Here is a 19,952-nt window from a genome sequence, read left to right on the forward strand (position 1 = left end):
CAGTAGCCAGATGCAAATGCGAGGGGCAGCAGCACCAGGGACCTTTATCAGACATTGCACAGCAGCAGGTATGAAAAAAGAATAAGCCAGCAGTGCTAGAGATGCTTCTCAAAGCACAGGAATGAGTAAACAGGTTGTCTTGCCCCTAGAAAAGTTGTCTGCTGCACATCACACAATATCTTTAAGCCAAATTCCACTTGGTGCCTATGGTGACCAATTTCAGACACAGTGGGTTTTATTTCCTATTCAACCAAAAAGTTACTTTCCTACCCACTTTGCGCCCTTGCTAATGTGTACAAGACAATGCAGAATCAGACCTTCCTTTCCACTTGACTTTCTTGGCAATCAGCCTTCAAAAGTGTGGGGAAAGAATAATAGTATTCCAAACTTGTTTGTCACATTCTGCTGTGATTTAAAAGATAGGAGACCAATTTCTTATCCATCGCAGTTTACCCTGATGTTATTTCAATGCCTCATGTACTTCTAATGCAATGTACAGTAGACTAACCCTGAGAGAAGATGGACTTTTTAATTATGCTCCCTGTTTAAGTCCTTAATGATGCTGTTTAACCTGCACGTCTTAGCAAACGTCCTTGTCTTCCAAGAGAAACACTCATAAAATTAGCCATTTGGCTGAAACGTAGTGGGCAGAGCACAAAATAAACAGATGTTTAATAACAAAAAATATTAAAAAGCGGGATCAGATTTGTTGCATTATTTCATTTTCTTTTGGACTGGCTCAGTTCCTCACAGGAACCAGGGCTGCTGGAACAATAGTGGCCCCACGTGAGCTGCAGGATTGCAGCTTCTGACTGCAGTGCCTCTTCTTTTGCTCTACCTGAGCACTGATGGTGCACCAGCAGGGAGCTGGGCTGGGCGCATATCCCAGCACAGGGAAGCATTCAGGGAGAGGTGGGTGGTGATTTTCTCCCTGCTGAAAGAGTCAGAGGTGAGAAATGCGTGGTGTCCCAACTGAAGCTGAGATGGGGAGGGAGGTATTGGGATTTTACAGACACCATTTCCATACTTTACTCAAGGCTGCTCACTGTTCCACACAGCTCACAGCTGCTCACTGTTCCACACAGCAGAAAGCACTGAAGCCTCATGTAATACTGCTAGCACTGCCCCAAGCAGCATGGCTTAAACTCACTCTCTCTGAAGTCATCACCCTCCCTGTTACAGCACACTCACCTCATGGTGTTCAGTGCTCTCTTTCGGATCATGACCTCCCATTAACACTCCAGGAGGCTTTTCAAACATATAAACCACAAAATGTGATTTTTGTTCTCATTTTCCATCCAGCTTTGCTGCACACTGGAGTGTTCTTTCCCCAGTAACTATCTCTCTTTTTGCTTTCCTTGGAGGAGAGCTAAAATACAGGGAGAGAATATAGAGAGATAACATACAGAATATAGACAATGCAGATCGAATACATAGAATATGTTTTCTTATATAAACTATATCTAAACGCATACATTTGCATATTTGTATCTGCATCAATATGCATACAAGCATTTTTTTTCTAGGAGATGTAGAGCAGAAGCGAATCTATAGAGCCAGCTGGAAGGCAGAAGGCAGGAGGACGGTGATAAAGCCCCCGGATCGCCCCGGCTCTCAGCCGGCAGCTCGCAGCCCCCTGCCCGCTCCCAGCTCTAAGGATGCGACAATCTCAGCATCACAACGCAGCATCTTCGGAGGGGCGTCACCTCCGGCCCCGACCAATCCAGGCTCTGGGGGAGGGATGCTCGGGGCAGGGATGCGGGGTTGCCAGGCGACAGCAGCGTCCCCGTGTCCTACCCCCCCTCCCCCCCCCCCCCACCCCGCCCTTCTTTACTCCGTGTCATCCCCCCGAGGCCGGGCTGCGCTCCCGCCCGCCGTTAAACAGCCGCGGGCAGCGCAGCCCTGTAGCACGGGGACATCGGCCCTTCCGAGGGCTGCGTGCCACCGCCCCGCTCCCGGCCGCGCCGCGAGCGATTAGGCAGCTTCAAAGTTAGAACTGAAAACGCAGCGAATGAATAAATGATAGGAACAGGGCTCAGCCAACCCCTCCGCGCACGCCCCGAGTGCCGGGAGAGGCAGTCGGCAAATGCCAGCCGGCTCTCCCTCCGTGTCTGTGCAACTCTAAGTCGCCTTCTAATTTAGAGCTTTGCATCAACCCCCTTTTGCCCAGAGAGGAGAAGAGCTCTAGAAAGATGCCAGGCTGCCAAAAGAGACCCCAGTTAACAGCGCTGGTGCCGGGTGCTGCCTGGCCGAGGAGAGGCAAAGTTGCTCGGAGGAACGGGAAGGAGGTGCTCCAGAGAGAAGGGAAGGGGACGATTACTTGGTGATAGCAGTATTTCCCTCCCGTTGTCCCTCTCTCCTCTTTCTCCTTCCCAGCCTTATCCCCGACTGCCCAGGAGGCCTTGATGAGTTTCCATCGGGATCCGATCCAAAGTGGGGGGGGACGAACAGTGACTGCTCCCAAAGGAAACGGCTCACACAAGTTTCGGGGGGTGAAACTCCCCGGTGGATGTTGAACAAGCACATCGGGAGGCTCGTGATGACCGGGAGCAGCTGCAGACCCTCACCGGGACCTACCTTCACCACACGGTAAGAAGCTAGGCACCGACATCCCGCTCCCTGCATCCTGCATCCTGACCCCTGCATTCCGTACCCTGACCCCTGCATCCCATTTCTCCAATCCCTGCATCCCAGCTCTCACATCCTTGCATCTCAATCCCTGCATCCATTGTCCCTGCATTCTGAATTCCTGCATTCCGGTCCCTTCATCCTGGATCCCTGCATCCCAATATCTGCATCCCATGTCCTTCATCCCAGATACCCGCACTCCCAGTCCCTGTATCCTAGTTCCTGCATCCCATTCCCTGCCCTCCCAGGGAGATGCAGCTTCTGCCTAAGTGACTGCAGGCTGTGCAGCCAGGGGAAAAAAGTTTAGAGTGGCATTTTGCAAGAGGTTTGCTAATGGGAGCTGGGGAGCAGGAGAAGGTGTGAGGGAGGCTTATGCCTGTCATGGTTGGAGGGGAGGTAGGGTGCAGGGGGACCCCAGTACTCTGCAAATAGATGGAGGGAGGGGAGCATTAAGGGGCTGGCTTGTCCAGGGTAAAGCAGCTGTGTCCAAATGTTGTTCAGAGGTTTCTGCTCCCAGAGAGGCAGGATTTGGGAATGAAGGGAAGGTATCTTGCTGTCTCTATCCTTCCTTAAGATTTGGTGGAAAGTGCAAAGCCAGCAGCTGGGAGAGCTGTGCTGGTACCCAGCTGATCTCCCGATCTGATGCTGGGAGAGAGGTGGGGAATCTTAAAGAAACTGGAAAGGCTTGTCTTCTCCAGAGGTGTGTCCACAACAGGGATCTGGCTCATCCCAGAATCCTAAAATTGGAAGGCTTCAAAAAGAAAGGACAAAGAAGGATCATTGAGCCACTGTAAACTCTCCTATATACATGCCTGTATATCTATCTGTCCATGTGAGTATGCATAGCTGTATGGGCATATAGTGTGCTTCTGGAGTTGACTGTGCTTATGTGTGTGCCTTGCTTATATTTTTGTGTCTTTGGGTTTCTGTTTGTGTGTACCCATGCTTGTGCGTGCTTAGGTGCATAATGGTGTATACATGCATGGATTCATAGGAATGTATGCTTATTTCTAGGTGATATTTATCTGTGTGTAGAACATACAGGTGTGTGAGTACATACATTTCGCCTGTATGTGTATCAGGCATACATAGCTACTGAGATATACACGTGTGGGTGTGAGAAAGAGTATCTCTGTCACTGTGCAGATGGGGTTTAGGAGAATGGTGAAAATCTAGGGGACTTCTCCCCTGAGTTGTTCCTATACTTCCATGAATTATTTTATCAATATATTTCAGCAGTCTTAACTATAAACAAACAAGCAAACAAAAAAAGAATCTTGAAAAACTGGGTATTTTACTGATACTGAATCAAACGGAGCTAAGGATTTGCTGATAGTATGTGAGTTCTTTGGCTTTTTCTTTGTTTATGCCACCTGCTGAAAATGGTTTTAGAGAACTTCTTAAATAATTAATTCAAGTAAAAAAAAAAATCTCTATTGGAAGACTGTGAATCAGAACAGCCTGGGACACAGACTGGTACCTATTTCATCTTGCATAAGATGTGTCTCAGGTCAATTAAATATGCATGAAAACAATTTGAAAAGCACACAACCCACCTGATTAAATGCATATTTTAGGATACTTTTTTCCTTTTCTTCAAATACATCTAAATCTTCATGAGTTCTTCTGCTGTTGTTTGTGTTGATAAATACAAGCTATTACAAGAATGGAACTTCTTCAGGTGTACTGGTAAAAAAATATACATTAAGGCACTTCTATTCACACTTAGGGTAACAGGAAGATTATATGTTTGTAACATTCCTGTTCACCCTTTGGGTGAAATTATTAACAGTCCCTTTTAATCCTTCTTAATAAATTGGTTATTTAAAGAATGCAAGTTAATTTGTCTTCTGTTAGAATAGTTTGTGTTTTATTTTCTGTAGCTCCTTAGGTTGCTGTTTTCTTTTAAGAATGACACTGTGCACTGTTGCTCTCTGTAATTCCAAAGTCTTGTATTATATATAAAAAATAAAAAATGCTTTAAAATTGAAAACACACCAAATGTTCTACCATTCAGCAGCTTTAAAATAAGCAAAATTGCAGTGCTATCAAATACATTAAAACAAGAATTTCATTCCTGAGCTGAGACACTTTGGCAATTGCGGTTGATCTTTGGTTACTTGTGCAGATGACCTACTTATAAGCTTCTATGAATATAGTTAGGCAAATGTTGACATCTCATCTAAGAGTAAGTTTCTAATTTTGCCATTAAGAGAGTGAATCTAAGACAAGATACGGGGGTGATATTTCCTTCTGGATTCACTTAATGTTTTCACTCTTAAAGTGTAAGGAAGAAAGGTAGTAAATCAGACTGGAGAGACAAAAGGAAAGAGGTGCGTTGGAAACAGTGGCATCATTCAGCTCAGAGATCTGAATTACACAAGTGGAGCTGAATTTGGAAATGAACAAGGTGTAAGGAGACATGCTGGCACTTAACAGAGCTAAACAGCCCTCTGTGAAAATATATTCTCTTGTGGAAGTGTCCCATAGAAGATAAATTATCTTACAATACTCTGCATGGGATTGTATAATTTAGATATAGATATAAAATGCAGAGTACCTTAAGGTATGGGCAACCTGGTTGTAATGGTGGGGTCATTCCGTAATTTTTCTTTTAAACCTTGTAGGCAAAATTCTATATTAGATAGAATTCAAGTTAGCAATGTGACTGGAGAATCAAGCCTAAAGATTTTATGGTGCACAGGATCTTCCCTATGAGGATACTGAACTTGTCAATAGCCTCATATAGAACACACTTCACTCAGTTCAGCTTTTGCTGTAACTTTTCCCAAGCTGTATAGAATGTTTATTAGGATTTCTGCCATTTGTTTCTTATGACTTGTTCCATAGTTACTGATCAATTAGTAGGCATTTTTCTGTTTAATAAAATGCTAGGCATCCTGTCTGTGTCTCAGGTGCACAGAACAAAATAGAGATGACTGACATGCTACAGGATCAGAAAGTATTATTCTTATGTTTGAATATGTACAACCTACAGTAAGCTACATTCACTTCCATAAAGATCTTGCAATCTTGACCAGCTTTTCTTTCTGCTTGTTGATACAGCTGACAGCTGTTTTAAAGCACTCTGTAGCTTGTTCCAGGTCAGAGTCAAAGAGAAGATTGTCTTCTTGCTCTCCACTCTAGTGCACAGAATAAGGTTGTACTTTACACCTGTGTGGGTTGCATTTGCAAAGGAATGATACCACAACCAGATCCAAGGGGCAAGGAGGAGAGTGAGCAGCCATTCTGTCTCTGCACTCAGTGATGGTGGATGTGGGCTCCAAAAATGGAAGGGAAGAAGTGTAGTCTTCAGTTGGTAGCATCTTCCAAAATCTCTGGCTTTGGCCATTGCTGACTCTTTGAACTTAATAAGGCCAACTTTCAATGTGATAATCTAGCCCTGAACTGTCAGAAGGATCTGGGAAACATTTCTTTTCATGAAAATACAAATTGGCTTGAAAATCTTATTAGTAGGAGTAAAATAACAAAAAAAAATAGGAATTTCTCCTTCATATAATGATGCCTGGGACAGCCTCTGTGGAACTGTCAAATACTTCCATGGAGACAAAACACAGTTCTTTGTTAGATGTGTTTTAAACACTACAGATTAGTCCAATTGGTTCTTTTTTCAAGTAAGCCCAGAATCCAGTGGGTGACCTAAATGAATTTTCTGGCTTATCTATTGTCCTACAAGCTTTTCTAGCATTTTATTTCAGAAACATTCATTTTTTAAATTGTAATCCAAGGAATATGCTATCTAGCTGCTTTTCTAAGCAATGCAACAAATTTTCATATGGGTGTAAATCACTATGAACCTGTCAAAGTAAAAAAGAAGAGCTATACAAAATTATACACAGGAAAAAAAAAGGCTGCATATTGCTTTTATCTCATATTGCTCTTCTCAAATATAAAATGATGTATCTGGGACTATTATCATGCTACTGTTGGTAGCTCTGCTGTGATTATGGGAGCAATTGTATAGTCAGTGATTGTACTGCTTCTTATAGACTCCTTGTGTAAATCAATAGGTTGTATCAAAAAACTATGCAGCAGTGTAGCAGCTTTCCCAAAACTTCAAAGACTCAGCTTAACCAGATGCAAAGGCATAGTTTTAACCTCCATTACTGAGGCAGCCTTGTCCAGAGAACATTAAAGTCTAGTATGTGGCTTGACCTTGACAGTGCTTATAACCTTGAACCTGAAAGACATTTTTCTGGTGCATCCAGAGGAATACAGGATTATGATCAAGCATATGAAATATAAAATGCACATCAAGGATGGAGAGTACAGAGAGAACGTATTACGAACATTTCATAGATGAAACAGGAACTTGGGGCAGATTTTGGTGGATGCTTTTAGATCCTGAATGCTCCGATGGGAAGGTGAGTAGAGAAGGAAAAAAAAATAGGAAGTAGAAGACAAAGAGACAAAATGGGAAAAAATTAAGAGACTAAAATAGCTTGATATGAAAGGAAAGAAGAGTAGAGGTAGAAAAGAGCAGTAAAGATATTCAGAGGTCTATTCAAGCTGGGAGAAAAGTAAATGGACTGGTAAGTCAACTGTGGGCTAAGGAGATTTGAATGTGGATAAAGATGATAAAAAAGAAACTCATAAAAAGAAACTCCAAACTGATGAGTTGAGAAAGTATCCTGTGACCCAACTAGCAGGACAAACATATTTCACATGTTATGGAAGGGAATTGCAAAATTAGTATAGCAGAGAATTGCATTCAAGCATATTGATTAAGGAAGGTGACAGCATTGGAGTAGGGTAGGGTAGATTCATCAAGAAAATGTTGTAGAGGTAACTTTTTCGCACAGTAATTTGAAGCACTGAGACAAGATAAAGAAGTGAGTTAGAAAGGAGCAAGGTAAAAGAATTTTGGAGTCCACAGTAACCAAGAAGTCTTACAAGATATCAGCATGCAGTGATCATAGGTGAACGCACATCAAGGAAAAGGAAGAAGGGGAAACCTGTAGTTGTATATAGGCTGTTGGTAAGATCCAGAGATAGTGCCATAAAAACAAAGAAAGTTGAAGCAGATGGATTGGGTCACTTAGGAATTCAAGGGAGAAATAGAGTACTGAGAAGAATAAAGCAAGCACACATGAAGGAGAATGAAGACAAAAGTTCAATGGGCAACCACAAGGTCAATCAATTCATGGATCAGATTATATAAAGAGAATTAGCGTGATAAAAGTAAGGTATTCAGGAGAAGAATGATGAATAGCATTTTAACTTGACAATCTTTTTAGGTCACTTCAAACTGAACTACCCTAATTAGCTTAGGCTATCTTCTTGAGGAGCAAGCAGAGAAGAAGCATGCTGAGAAAAGTAGGCAAAGTTTGCAGGTGAGAAGCAGGATTTCCCTCATGAAAATGAGAAAGTGCTTGAGGAGAGAAGAAGGAGAAGAATAAAATAGGGAAGTGATGAGAAAGAGGGGGGACTGAGGTGAAAACAGAGGAAAAGCACAGACAAAGGTGGAAAGCAGAAATTACACAAGAAAGAAAAGAGCAGCAGGGGCACTGGATGATACAGAGAACTGACTTACAACTGGTACAGAAGGGAGGAGGAGATGGAAGGCTAGCCAGGAGTAAGGAACTTAATGGAACCCAAAAACTGAAAAGACTTTCCTTAGAAGACGACATGTTGGTGGAAAGCAGAGCAAGAAAATGTTGTGCAGAATATGGTGACTGAGTGCACCCCCCATCTGAGAAATACAATAAGACTTACACGTTAACTTCCATTTCCGTGGAAATCTCCATTAATTAGTCAATACTCAAACTGGGGACAATACTTTTTACCCATATGTTGCATCTGGGGAAGTTAACAGCCCATCAGCTATTTCATAAACTGCATAATCAGCTTCAGTCTCTCTGCTTTTGTGACTGTTTGTCCTCGGTAGCACATGTTGTTAGGCGGACTGAAAGTTTACTTTTGCAGTCTGCGAAGGAGTATGCTGCAGGCAATTTACTGAGTGTGGGATTTGGCAGTGCTGAGACTTTTCCCTGCAGTTAGCCTTGTACAGAGTCTAGAGATATGTGGGCAACAAGAGTCTGCCTGATTGTATGGAGCAACCCCATATTCTTCTTCCAGCAAAACTGAAGTGTATGATGTCAAATCCAGCATTCAGAGATGCTGGTGCTACATGACTGTCACCAAATACTCTGTGATCAGATCAAACCAATGACCTCTACAGTGACCTATGTATGACCTAAGTATGGGGTGCTACATAATTTGAAAAGGGCTTGGAAATCTTACAACTCCCCTTCTTCAAAAGCTAAGCATTATTAACTTCTGCAAATTAAGCATTTATATAAATTGATACTGAAAGTTGCTTACAATAGTTACCTAATCACTGGCTGGGAGATATTTGCTAGCCCATCCCTAAATACTATTTCATTAGTTGAGAGTAAAAAGTAAATATTCTGAGATTTTTACCCACTTGTGTCTTATATCACCATCAATTCAAATGTAGCTCCCTGTCTCATTAATGCACAAAAAACAGCAGAGCTGTGATGGTGCTGGAGCTATTGGGTAACCTCCAGTCTTCAGCTGTGGGAAGAAAGGGACACCGTGGGCCAGGTGCACTATTCCTCTCTGATGTGGAACACAACCTTATACAATTCTAATGTGTGCTCTGAGAAGCTCCTAGGTCATCCTTGGCCTCGCTGACATTTAAGTTGTTTAGGGTACACATTGCAGCTCCTTATCAGCACGTTCAGCTCATAGAGTTGAGTTGGTTGCCATCTCTTTCATGCAGTTGCACTGTGGGATCTTTGAATGGACTCCATCTTGAATGGACCATGTCTTCCTGGTGGGAGACTTGCAGTGATGCTTTTGTGAATGTTTCTTCATGTATGTTTTATAAGAGGGTTGTGTCTTAACTGTTTCTTCATATGCTACTTCTTGCCTAGGGATTTCTATGTAATTCTACAATTAATATATATTTGTAGTGTTGTTATTAATTTCATTCACAGCGGTTGTATCATGCAATGAGGAATTTATTAGGGATTCACGAGAAGCATTGCTCTGATAGTGTTTGAAAATATCACATATCCATAAGTGTGAGTTAAATCCACAGGGATGCTTAGCAGAAATTGAGTGTCCTACTGTTAGGATCACATAACCCAAGAGATCCGATTAAAAAATTAAAAAAAAAATAAAAAAAAAAATAAAGTAAATTTATAGATGTTTCCAGAATCCATATAATGATATATATATTTTTTTTTCCAATTTCTCAGTTTCTATGTGTTTTCTTGAGAAGACAAATAGACAAAATGGTGGAAGCAAAGAGAAAACTACATTTTTTGTAGTAAGACATAGTGGGTTTCAGTTCTGATACGCTATCATGCTCGTTTGCTTGGATCAAATAACATGGCCAAAGGATGCAAAAAAAATCTGTATGAGTATTTTAAAATTGATATTTTATGCAAAAATATACTTTATTTTGCTATGATGAGGCAGTTTCCTAAAAAAAACAGATCATAAATTTTTATGAGAATATGTAATTACCTGAGTATTGAATGCCAAAATCTAGGAATATAGCCATAGGCTTTCTGGCTTTTGTCATAAACTTTTAATTGCATCTTTACTAATGTGCAGTCAGTCAAAAAGACATCTTTACTGTATGTCACCTGACACTAAATTTGATCCAGACATTTCAGTACAAAACAGATGAATGCATTTACCTTCTAACAAGTGTTTTGGTTATTTTGCAAATGTTGTAACATTTTCCTTTTAAGAAGCAATAAGAAAAAATGAACAAATCTAGAAACAACAACAACAACTGCTTGTGACATCAGTGTAGCAAAACTGGATTAAAATTTAGCAAAATGGTGAGAAAATAGTATCTTACAATTCCAATCTATACAGCATAGATTGTAATAAGGGGCTGATTTTCCTCATTTTGAAGCACTTGATGGCAAATCGTTACCAGAGAACATTCATTTAGATAGAAAATTTACAAAGTTTTACAGGAATATTTTCAGTATATTCTTCTTTACATTGTAAGAGTGCATCTGTCAAATCTACCCTCCAACTCTTTTCTGTGTATTCCCCTGGGCTCTTATAAATGTTGGTTCACTTTCTTCTTCCTTGAAACCTTTAGAGCTTCAGAGGAGCCCTGCCGATAAAAGGTAATGAGAGCTAGAGACAACATTTTCATAAGAAGGTGCAAGCACCGCCTACTTAGGACCGATGGATGACGCTGAGTGATCTGGTTATGCTCTTTGCTCTCAAAACTTGAGAACAGGGTGGAAATTGCCTCTGTGGGAACGGTATGTCAACAAAAACTCCACTTCTTTATCTAACCATTGTTACAGGGTACATTTACTTTGAAGAAGAGTGCTTTCTTTGCATCCCAAAAATAAGCTGTCTGCCTCAGGGTCTTCATAGCAGCACAGAAATGAATGTTTTAGCAAAGCAACATGCAGTCTGTGCCCTTTCCCATCTGATTGCTTGTCAGTGGGGCTGTCAATAAGGATCTATTTACATACAGCTAATCCCACAGTCAATTCATTAAGATGATTTTATGACTGAAAAGGGAAGATGATCTAATGGAATAGCTGTTGGAATACAAATAAAGCAAGATAACTTTCAGAGAATAATAATTTTCCTTTCTGAAGTGAACATTAAATCTCCAAGAAGAGAATAGCCCTGCTTAAAACAACCTTTTTTCTTTGCTCAGAAGTGATCTCAGATTAATTGTGCTGTTCAGCTGAACTTTGCTTTCCTTGGTATCCTAGGAGAAAAGCTCTGACAGACTGGGAATGTTAACTTGTTTGTAATGTAAACTCAGTATACTGGTGGAGCTTTTTAACACTCCAGAAACTGTTTGGAAGGAAAAAAAAAAGAAAAAAAAAAAAAAGGAAATAAAGAAAAAAAGCTTTGATCCTCTAAGCAAACAAAGAGGAGAGAAGGATGTTAAAAGAACCATCATTTGTGAAAGGCAGAGAAGGAAAATGTGGGAAAGGTGTCTTTATTTGAAATATCAGTACTTCGTCAGTAATAAATCCTCTGAGGAAAAAGGAAAGATTGATTTCTTTTCATCATTTCACTGACATTTTCAAGATTTCTAAGCACTATGCATTTCTCAATAATATAGCTCGATCTGATCAAAATCTTTCCCAAAAACAGATATCCAACATCCTTAGAGGTAGAGATTTAATCCTTTCAGTATCATTCTCATACAAGCACATTCTTAGTGGCATTATTCATTATGAAGAATCTTAGTCTGGAAATAACACCAGCTCCTGGGAACTAGGGGAAAACCAGCCTAGACTTCTAGACCAAAGGGTGAAATGGTTATTTGCAGCATCCAGACATAACAGCAGGAAGTGGCGTGACCCAGCAGTGCCCTCTTCCCTGCTTATTTCTGGGGCACATTTCTGCTCCTTAAAATTTCTCTGATCCTGGTGTTTCAGGCAGTAGGTAAGGAGGTAAAGACTCCACATACTCATTTCAATTTGCCTATTTTACATTCATCAGTTTTAAGGCAGGAAGTATAAAAATATCTTCATTTAGACTAAGATAACTTAAATCAATATTGAGGGAGTGGCTGCAGAGAATAGTGGTGCTTCTTAGTTCCTACAATTTCCTGGCAAGGGTATTAGGTCCCAATTAGAACCTATCCTGAACAGGAGCTCTATCCATTACAATAGAAATGGTAGGAAAAGGCCTTTTAGATGTAAGGTTCTTCATTTTCAAAGACTTATACAAAACATTTTATTTTCCTGAACATTTTTCCACAGATAGACATTGGTAGGGACTTCATCTAATCCACCTTCCCCTCCAAAGACAGCATAATACTCCAAGTCCTTCTTAACAGGTATTTTGTTGAACCTCACCCATCAAATCTGCAACAAGAGAAATTTCACAGGCTTCTCCACCAGCACATGCCAGTGCATCTGTGTTCCTGTGAAATGAAACTCTCCAAAATTAAACTAAATCCTACTTTCTGCAGCTGAGTCTGACTCTACTCACCTTTCTACCATGGAAATTAGAAGCAATTTAGTACCTTCCACTCCTGCTTTTTACATAGGAAATGTTTGGGTTTTGGCTTCTTAACTCACATTTATATCATGTTTCTCTGTCTTCTTACCTTTTGACTCCATGAAACAACTAATTTTCTTTTAGTATTATTCACTTTTTTAGAATCTTTCTGACATCTCTTCTTCCATGTTCTAAGCCTCACTCCAGACAACATTCAGTCCAAGCAGTCTATCAGGCTGTAATGATGTCCTTGTTTTGTCATCTCCCAAATTATAACATTTTTTCTTGACTGCTCCTAGTCATTTCTAGTTCACAAACATATGCAACAAAGCAATTGTCAGCCCTCACAATTACATACGTATTTCAGGAAAACAATTCTTGGGTAGTTTGAACTATTTCTTTTATCTTTGCCAGAGGGCTTTATGTGTGTGATGTTGATGCAATCATTACCAGGCAGAAGGATTTTGAACTGTTGCAATGCCTAGCATGAAGTTGTTTAGTATGAAGTGGCTGTCATGGTCACTGACTTGAGATATCAGCCTGATTATCCACAAGTCAGAGGCTCCATCAGGGCTTCTGCACTGTGAAAAATCAGAGGATCAGTGATGATGTAGTACTAATGGCCTTTGCTGCCATTAGTACCAGGGAAGTCTCCAACCCAGCTTCAAGCATAAAATATACCAATGAATTCAACAGAGCTGAATGATGGATACAAATATGGGGCCAGTAATTATTTAGATATTCCATCTATAGACTCATGAAAAGGCAGAAATTGCTCATGCTTTCAGGATCCTAACTACAGAGCAATGCATCAGAAAGCCTCATGTGAGCAGTTCAACTTTGCTTCTGGCAAATCCACACAGGGTTCTTCATTAAGCCTAATGAGTGTGGCATTAGGTAAGAATCCAGATCCTCATGCCCCCTAGGCACAATTTATGCCTCTTTTCTTTAATTTCTCTTCTGTTATTAAAACTCAGATTTTACCCTAGCCAACTTAGAACAGATCCCAGAACAGCTAGGACGCAAATAGCATCACATGGATTTTGATGAAGCTGCCACAAGTACATACCCCAAGGGTTCCTTAGAGAACCCTTTGCAACTGCAAGGTTCATGTGTATGAGTGTCATTATTACTACCAAAAAACCTCAAGTTTCTGCAACAATTCATGGAGCACCTTAACAGCGCCACAAAAATATCCCATCTAGCCTTCAAATCAATCAACATGATATTTTAATACATCTCAGTAAATTAAAACACATTCTGTCCATTTCATTAGTTCCTGTCTATTAGCTTTCAAACCTTGAATTCTCATTGAACATGCTCTGAAGGTTTAACTAGCATGACTTTATACCAGAGTACAAGCCAGTACATGTAATAGCAGACTTTTTCCTACACTCTCTATCTAACCAAGTCACATTAGGGATGCTAAATAAATACTACACGAGTGTACTGACTTAAGGGAAAGTTTTTTCTCTCCACAAGAGGAAACTTTTTACTATCTGGAAAATAAAGCCATTGGGGGCCATACTGGAACAACCTCTGAGACACCTCTTGATATACTTTCACTCCACCAAAAAAACACAGCTTTAGAGTTTGGCAATCCTGGATACTTTTCTGATTTGTTCTTTCTTGAACACAGATTATGTTCATTAAGTACCTAAAAATTAGGTGGTCAAGTGTGTTCCCAAGACCTTAAAAAACAGCTTTCATTTGAAGATCCATCCATATTTAATCATCAGTAGCCATCTCAGTCGTATCTTAGAGTGCTGCAAGTTTTTTACACCATATTTTTAAAGCTCCAAGTAGTAAGTGCTTTGAGATGTCCCATTTTTGTCCATTTCCATTTGTAACACAGTTTCCATGCCAATGATTGCAATGTAATGCTAATATGAGTCGTTTCAAAAAACAAAAGTACATTTAGAATCATCCATGTTTATCTTTAGAGAGTAAAAGCTGCAAAAATAAATGGATCGAGGGGGATTAAATACTAAGCTAATTGTTCATTAGCCAACCTAAGACTGATAAAATGTGTTAATCCATTTAATATTTTTTCTAGTTTTCTCCATTATTATCCCTGCCAAAATCCTTTTGCATGTATTGAATCACCTAAGTTTATTTATTAATAAAAGAATTTGCTTGAAATGCAGGTCTTGAATCCTTAAGTCCGTTCAGAAGCAAAACTTTCATGACAACAGTAGCAGAAGGACTTCAAGATGTGACTGGAACTCTCTGTACTGATCTTTTCCTAAAATAAAATTTAAGTTCTTTCAATAAGATTAATGTGAATACATTATCCATCTGTATTGATTCCAGATACTACCCATGATTAATTAAGATCCTTCTGCAAAATTATGCAAAGTTCTGTGTATTGTCCTGTGAAAGTAGCCCTGATTGTACCTGACACAGAAGAATTGTTCTAAAATTGGTTGCTACTATGCAATATTTGTTGTTTATTTTGGTGTTCAGTTGACCACTTACCAACATGATTTTCATATTGGTATTGAATTAACAGGAATATTGTCTGTAAGATGTGGAGTGTAAACATCATCCTCTGCTCTTCAATGTCAGGGATACATTTGGAGTATGCAGCCCAGTTTTGAGCATTATGTTTCATGAAGAAACACAAAGCACTGAGATAGATTCCAGAGAATTGCAAGAGAAAGAGGAGTGGAAATATTGATTTCTCATTGGTAAACAACAGGATGCAATCCCAGAATTAATTGCTGGGATGACTAGAAAGTGCCTCCTCAAAGAGTTTTTAAAAATAAGCTAGCCAAGATAGGTCTTAAAAAAGATGAGGGTTGGCCCATGTTTGGATAATGGTAAAGGTAGATTAGGTTGATCTTTCAGGGTCCTTTCCAACCTACTTCTGATGGTGACCAGAACATTACCTCAGGTTCCTATTCCAGGATTTACATTAGAACATTCTGTATGACAAAAATCTCTCTACCTAGGTGATAACCCAAGAGCAAAAAGTGACAGGTTTGTCTTGGGGAAGAGAGGAAAAATGGAGAAACTTTAGCAAACAGGAAAGAAGTGAGCTCTGTCACACAGAGGAAGAGCATGCATATGTGCAGAGAGAATAAATCTCTGCTTGATTTGTACACAAACTCATTATGAATGTTTCTTCAGTCCTGCTCTATACCAGAAACAGCAGATTGATGCATTATGTTCATTATATATGACAATCTAGTCCTTTAGGTAAAGTACATGAGCAGTCCTACTTCTTTCTATAAGTACTGTGTAGAAGTGTGCGTCTACAGAATACAGCATGAAATGAGTTCTGATATTAGGACAACAGACAAGCAAGAACAGGAGGAACAACATGTCTTGTCAACTAGCACTCTAAACTTTGAAGCCTAGTTATGCGTTTTCAAAGGCTTTGCTACCATCATGAGTAAGTAATACACTATATAATGTTATAAAGAAATGTATGTTTTTTGAATGTTTGCATAAGGAAATGAATGCAGTAACTCTATTGACATCATCAGTGCAGAACTACTGTAACTCTAACGCTTCCTGCACTGCAGTAATGGTTATGAAACTAGTAGGTATTTTATATTATTAATTCAAGGCATCATCTCTAATAAATACACATAAAACACATTGGCAAAAGCATAAGCTGCAAAAATATAATTAAAGATTTTGATATATTCTCTATATTGAATAAATTGTTAAGACTGTTATTCAGCAATTATTCAATCAAAAATACACTTAAGGAAAATTTGAAATTACTGAGAGATTTTAGTTGTTAGGAATATTGGCCCTATATTCATGTTAATTAGTAAAGCAGGGTTAGAGTGTATTTTAATAAAATTGTGAGACAGTATTGAAATTCAAATAACTCCTTGGAGATTTTATAGCTCATACAAAATGCAAAGAAATTCAGAAAGAGAAGATTTTTCAAATTTAAAAAAACTCCTTCTTAAAGAGAGATAAAGAATTATATGTCTTCTCCTAAAAGGACGTTATTTTTTTCATCAGTTTTTTTCAGTTTGTGAAAAATGTATTATTCATATCATTAATACTTAGCCTAAATTACACTCTCAATTTCTTGTCCTGTAATTTTTCTTCCATTCAAAAACTACTGTATCTTTCATCATTTAAGTCCCTCCTGCATTGACCCTGGAGAAGACTGAGATATTCCCAAGATAATGCTTGTATGTAGCCTAAGTCAGGTGAACAATAAAAAAATATTGATTTGTCATGCAGTATAAATAGTTCACAAATACATAAAAATTTAATTCAGAATTCAGTGGGTCAGACCCTAGACTGTGATGAATTAGCAACAAAGACAGTACAGCTGCTCTGTGTTACACCAACTGGCAATGCTGTTCAATTTGTCAAGTGTACTGTGCTTCAATCACTTAATAGCTTCAAGAGATCAATAAGGTCTGTAGTTTCAGGTTTTCAAATGTCAGCTTACTCATGTTCCATACGCTTACTCAAGCAATAGTAGGACTTCACAGCAAAATCCTTGCACTGCAATAAAGTATTACCTTCAGCCATGTTCACTATCTTTCTGGATTGAGACTGGATAGTACATTCTGACTTGAGCTTGGTCATCACCACTGGTAAACTGCTGAGGAGCTGGTGTGAGAACACAAGTCACCAGCATGTTATCCCAGTCATCATAGCGGTGTAAATCAATGCAACTGCACTGCTACAAGCTCCATGCACAGAGATTGTAAATATGGGAAATACAAGGGGTGTGTAACATAAAGAATGCTGGAAGTGATGACAGGAAGTCAGATATCTGTCCCCTGCCCCAGTCTAAAGTAAGAATTTTTGTGTGATTTCTGACAAATAGCTTAATTAATATTCTCTATCACAGTGCCATATTACCTTTAGGACTGGAAAGTTTTCAGTAACATCTGCTCTCTACTTAATTTTCTTTTTCAGTTGAAGTTCATTGCTTCTTTCGCTAATGTCTGCAACCAATATTCTCCTTACAACCCAATTAATTTCTCACCTCCTGTGCTTGATAACAATTCAGTTTACAATCTGGCCTGGCCACATCTGTGACGAATCCAAAACTGCTGATGTGTTCTGGAAAACTGAGTTTCAGGCAGTTTTCTGAAGTAGGCTCGAATTTCAGAATTGTCCATTAAACCATGAAAAATTCATTCCCACTGGATCCTGGAAAGACTGAAAGTAATGACTGTGGAACAAAAGAGTCCAAAGATTTTTTTTTTCTTTGTCACCGATAGTAGGGACATTTTGTTATTTCTTCTATCATAAGAAATGAAAATCTGAGAGCAAGACATGTTTTAAACCACTTGTGCAATCAGTGCAGTGTGCTACCAAGAATAATCATGTTCCAAAGTAAAGCACTTCTTTCTGCTTTTTGGAACCACCACTGGTGGGATAGACTTTTTTTTAAATTGTAGCACCAAATAATCTTCTGCTCCTTAGTGAGATAACAAACTTTGTCTTGTGCAGTAAGTACTTTTTGCATGGCACAGAATACTAGTTGCATGATGGTTCCAACAAATGATTAGTATGATTCATTGCTATCTTTTATGCTCATTAAAGAAAATACTTAGATTCCAGTAGACCAAAGGACTCGATGTTTAGTGGAAGAAACAACACTGATTTGAAAAGAAAATTGAATGGAAGTAAAAGCTATTACTGGTGAAAAGCGGGTGTTAAAAAGAAGTCATGTGAATAGAAAAAACAAGTATTTTTTCAGAGACTCTTTTCTCTATGAATGAATTAAGCTGCTATGGTCAATATCTGAAGAAGAATTGTAGTTAAAACTCCAAGATTGACTCAGATGGTCTAACAGTTACAGCTCTTCTTTAAGTTGATTACTGAAAAGAAAATGAATCAGCTCACACTTTCATGAGTACACAGTCACTGGTAACAATTCTTCCACCTTGTTCACTGTTCCTCACTAAGGCTTGGCCTTGGTCTAGGGCACCCTGATCTGAGTGTTCCTGCCTGAGCAAAAGATTGGACCAAATGGACCCTCTGGTCCCTTCCAAGGTCAGCCATCCTATGATTCTTTAGAAGCTGGACGCAGAAGCCTTGACTAAACCCCAGGCCATCAGATACTTCCTCACTAACATATATATTAGTTTCCTGGACCATGTTCAGCCTCCCATTGGTTCATAAGTCATTTCTCTTTGCTGAGAGGAAGGGAAAGACCTTTGCACTACTTGATGGACAAAGATTTGTGCAGACTTTTCCATACCTCTGGCCCTCGTTGTGGCTGTTAGCCGTGTTTTAGGGCCTGAAACTGTTTATCAAAAACATTATTGCAGAACTCAGGCACATGGCTTACAGACATCTATCAGATGCTTCTAAAGCACTTGCCTCCCTGAAATTCTGAAGTAGCCTCTAGTCTATACACAGACTGCCTACCAAGTTCTTTTCAGTCTCCTTCATTGTCAGGAGCTGATGCTTTCAAGTTTATAACCCCCATGTCAACTTTCAGGATGTCATCAGAGACAACATGAAATTAGAAAACAGGCTTATTTTCTCAGCTCAAATACATTCCTCTGGAGTAAAATTACCCTGCACTGGAGCACGTTTAGGTCTGCAGAGAGTACAAAATAATATGGATCTGCATGTAGGCAGTTGCCTCTTCATTTTTGCCCAAAAGCCTCCCACTGTCAATAGTGCTGGGAATCTTGTTCCCACAGATCTTTGGAACTAAGTAGGGTAAAATAAATAAATATCTGTAAATAAATATCTGTATTTCTGTACTCCCTGTGGACAGGAATATCTCTAGTCATTTGTTGCACTTGCCTTTCACCACTTCCATGGCTATCCGGGAATCAGCCTTCAGTCACTTCACTACACAAGTTTCATCCTGTGTAGAAATCAAAGAAAGGAAGCATCTAAGAATGGGATTTTTCTCAGTAGACATAGAATGAAGACAGACAGCTGCAATGTGAGGCACCTACATCTGTAAATAATCACATTTTGTAATGGCAGGTGGGATTCAAACTAGATGATCTTTGAGTCCTTTTCAACCCAGACCATTCTATGTTTCTATGATTCTGTGATAAGAAGGACAATGACATTTTAAGGAGTGACTCAACTGACCTATTTCAGTCACCTACTGTAGGAGGACAGGAGTCATGTCCAAAATTGTGGGGTTTTTTGTCTATAAACTGACTATAACAGGACATCTGAGTAATCAGAGGTAGAAATATGTGATGTGACTGTGTGGTTAAAAGAATCTCACCTAAATGTTTAGTGTGGGGTTCTGGCAGATCAAGTTTAGTTTTATGAACATTTCTTGCATGCTTGAAACTTTAGTCACGATTTTGGTCAGTCTGCTCTGTGGCTGACCTTACACAAAGTGCCATGTCAGCAAG

General features: G+C 39.5%; 1 protein-coding gene across 6 annotated transcripts in view; it reads left to right on the forward strand.

Moving 5' to 3' along the window:
• The first annotated feature begins 1,856 nt into the window (after positions 1–1,856).
• Positions 1,857–19,952, forward strand: part of GRM3 (glutamate metabotropic receptor 3) — a 108,718-nt gene continuing 90,622 nt past the window's right edge. For 2 of the 6 annotated variants that reach the window (XM_052681025.1, XM_052681027.1), the window contains exon 1: positions 1,857–2,589. The gene's annotated coding sequence lies outside the window, so the exon portion shown is untranslated. Of the gene's footprint in view, positions 2,590–3,130; positions 3,461–19,952 lie in introns of those variants that run through there. The other 4 variants (XM_052681023.1, XM_052681028.1, XM_052681026.1 and 1 more) reach the window with 2 other exon arrangements.

The sequence above is a fragment of the Tympanuchus pallidicinctus genome, unplaced genomic scaffold (genome assembly GCF_026119805.1).
Source record: "Tympanuchus pallidicinctus isolate F22 unplaced genomic scaffold, pur_lepc_1.0 scaffold19, whole genome shotgun sequence".
In the NCBI taxonomy this organism is placed as follows: Eukaryota; Metazoa; Chordata; class Aves; order Galliformes; family Phasianidae; genus Tympanuchus; species Tympanuchus pallidicinctus.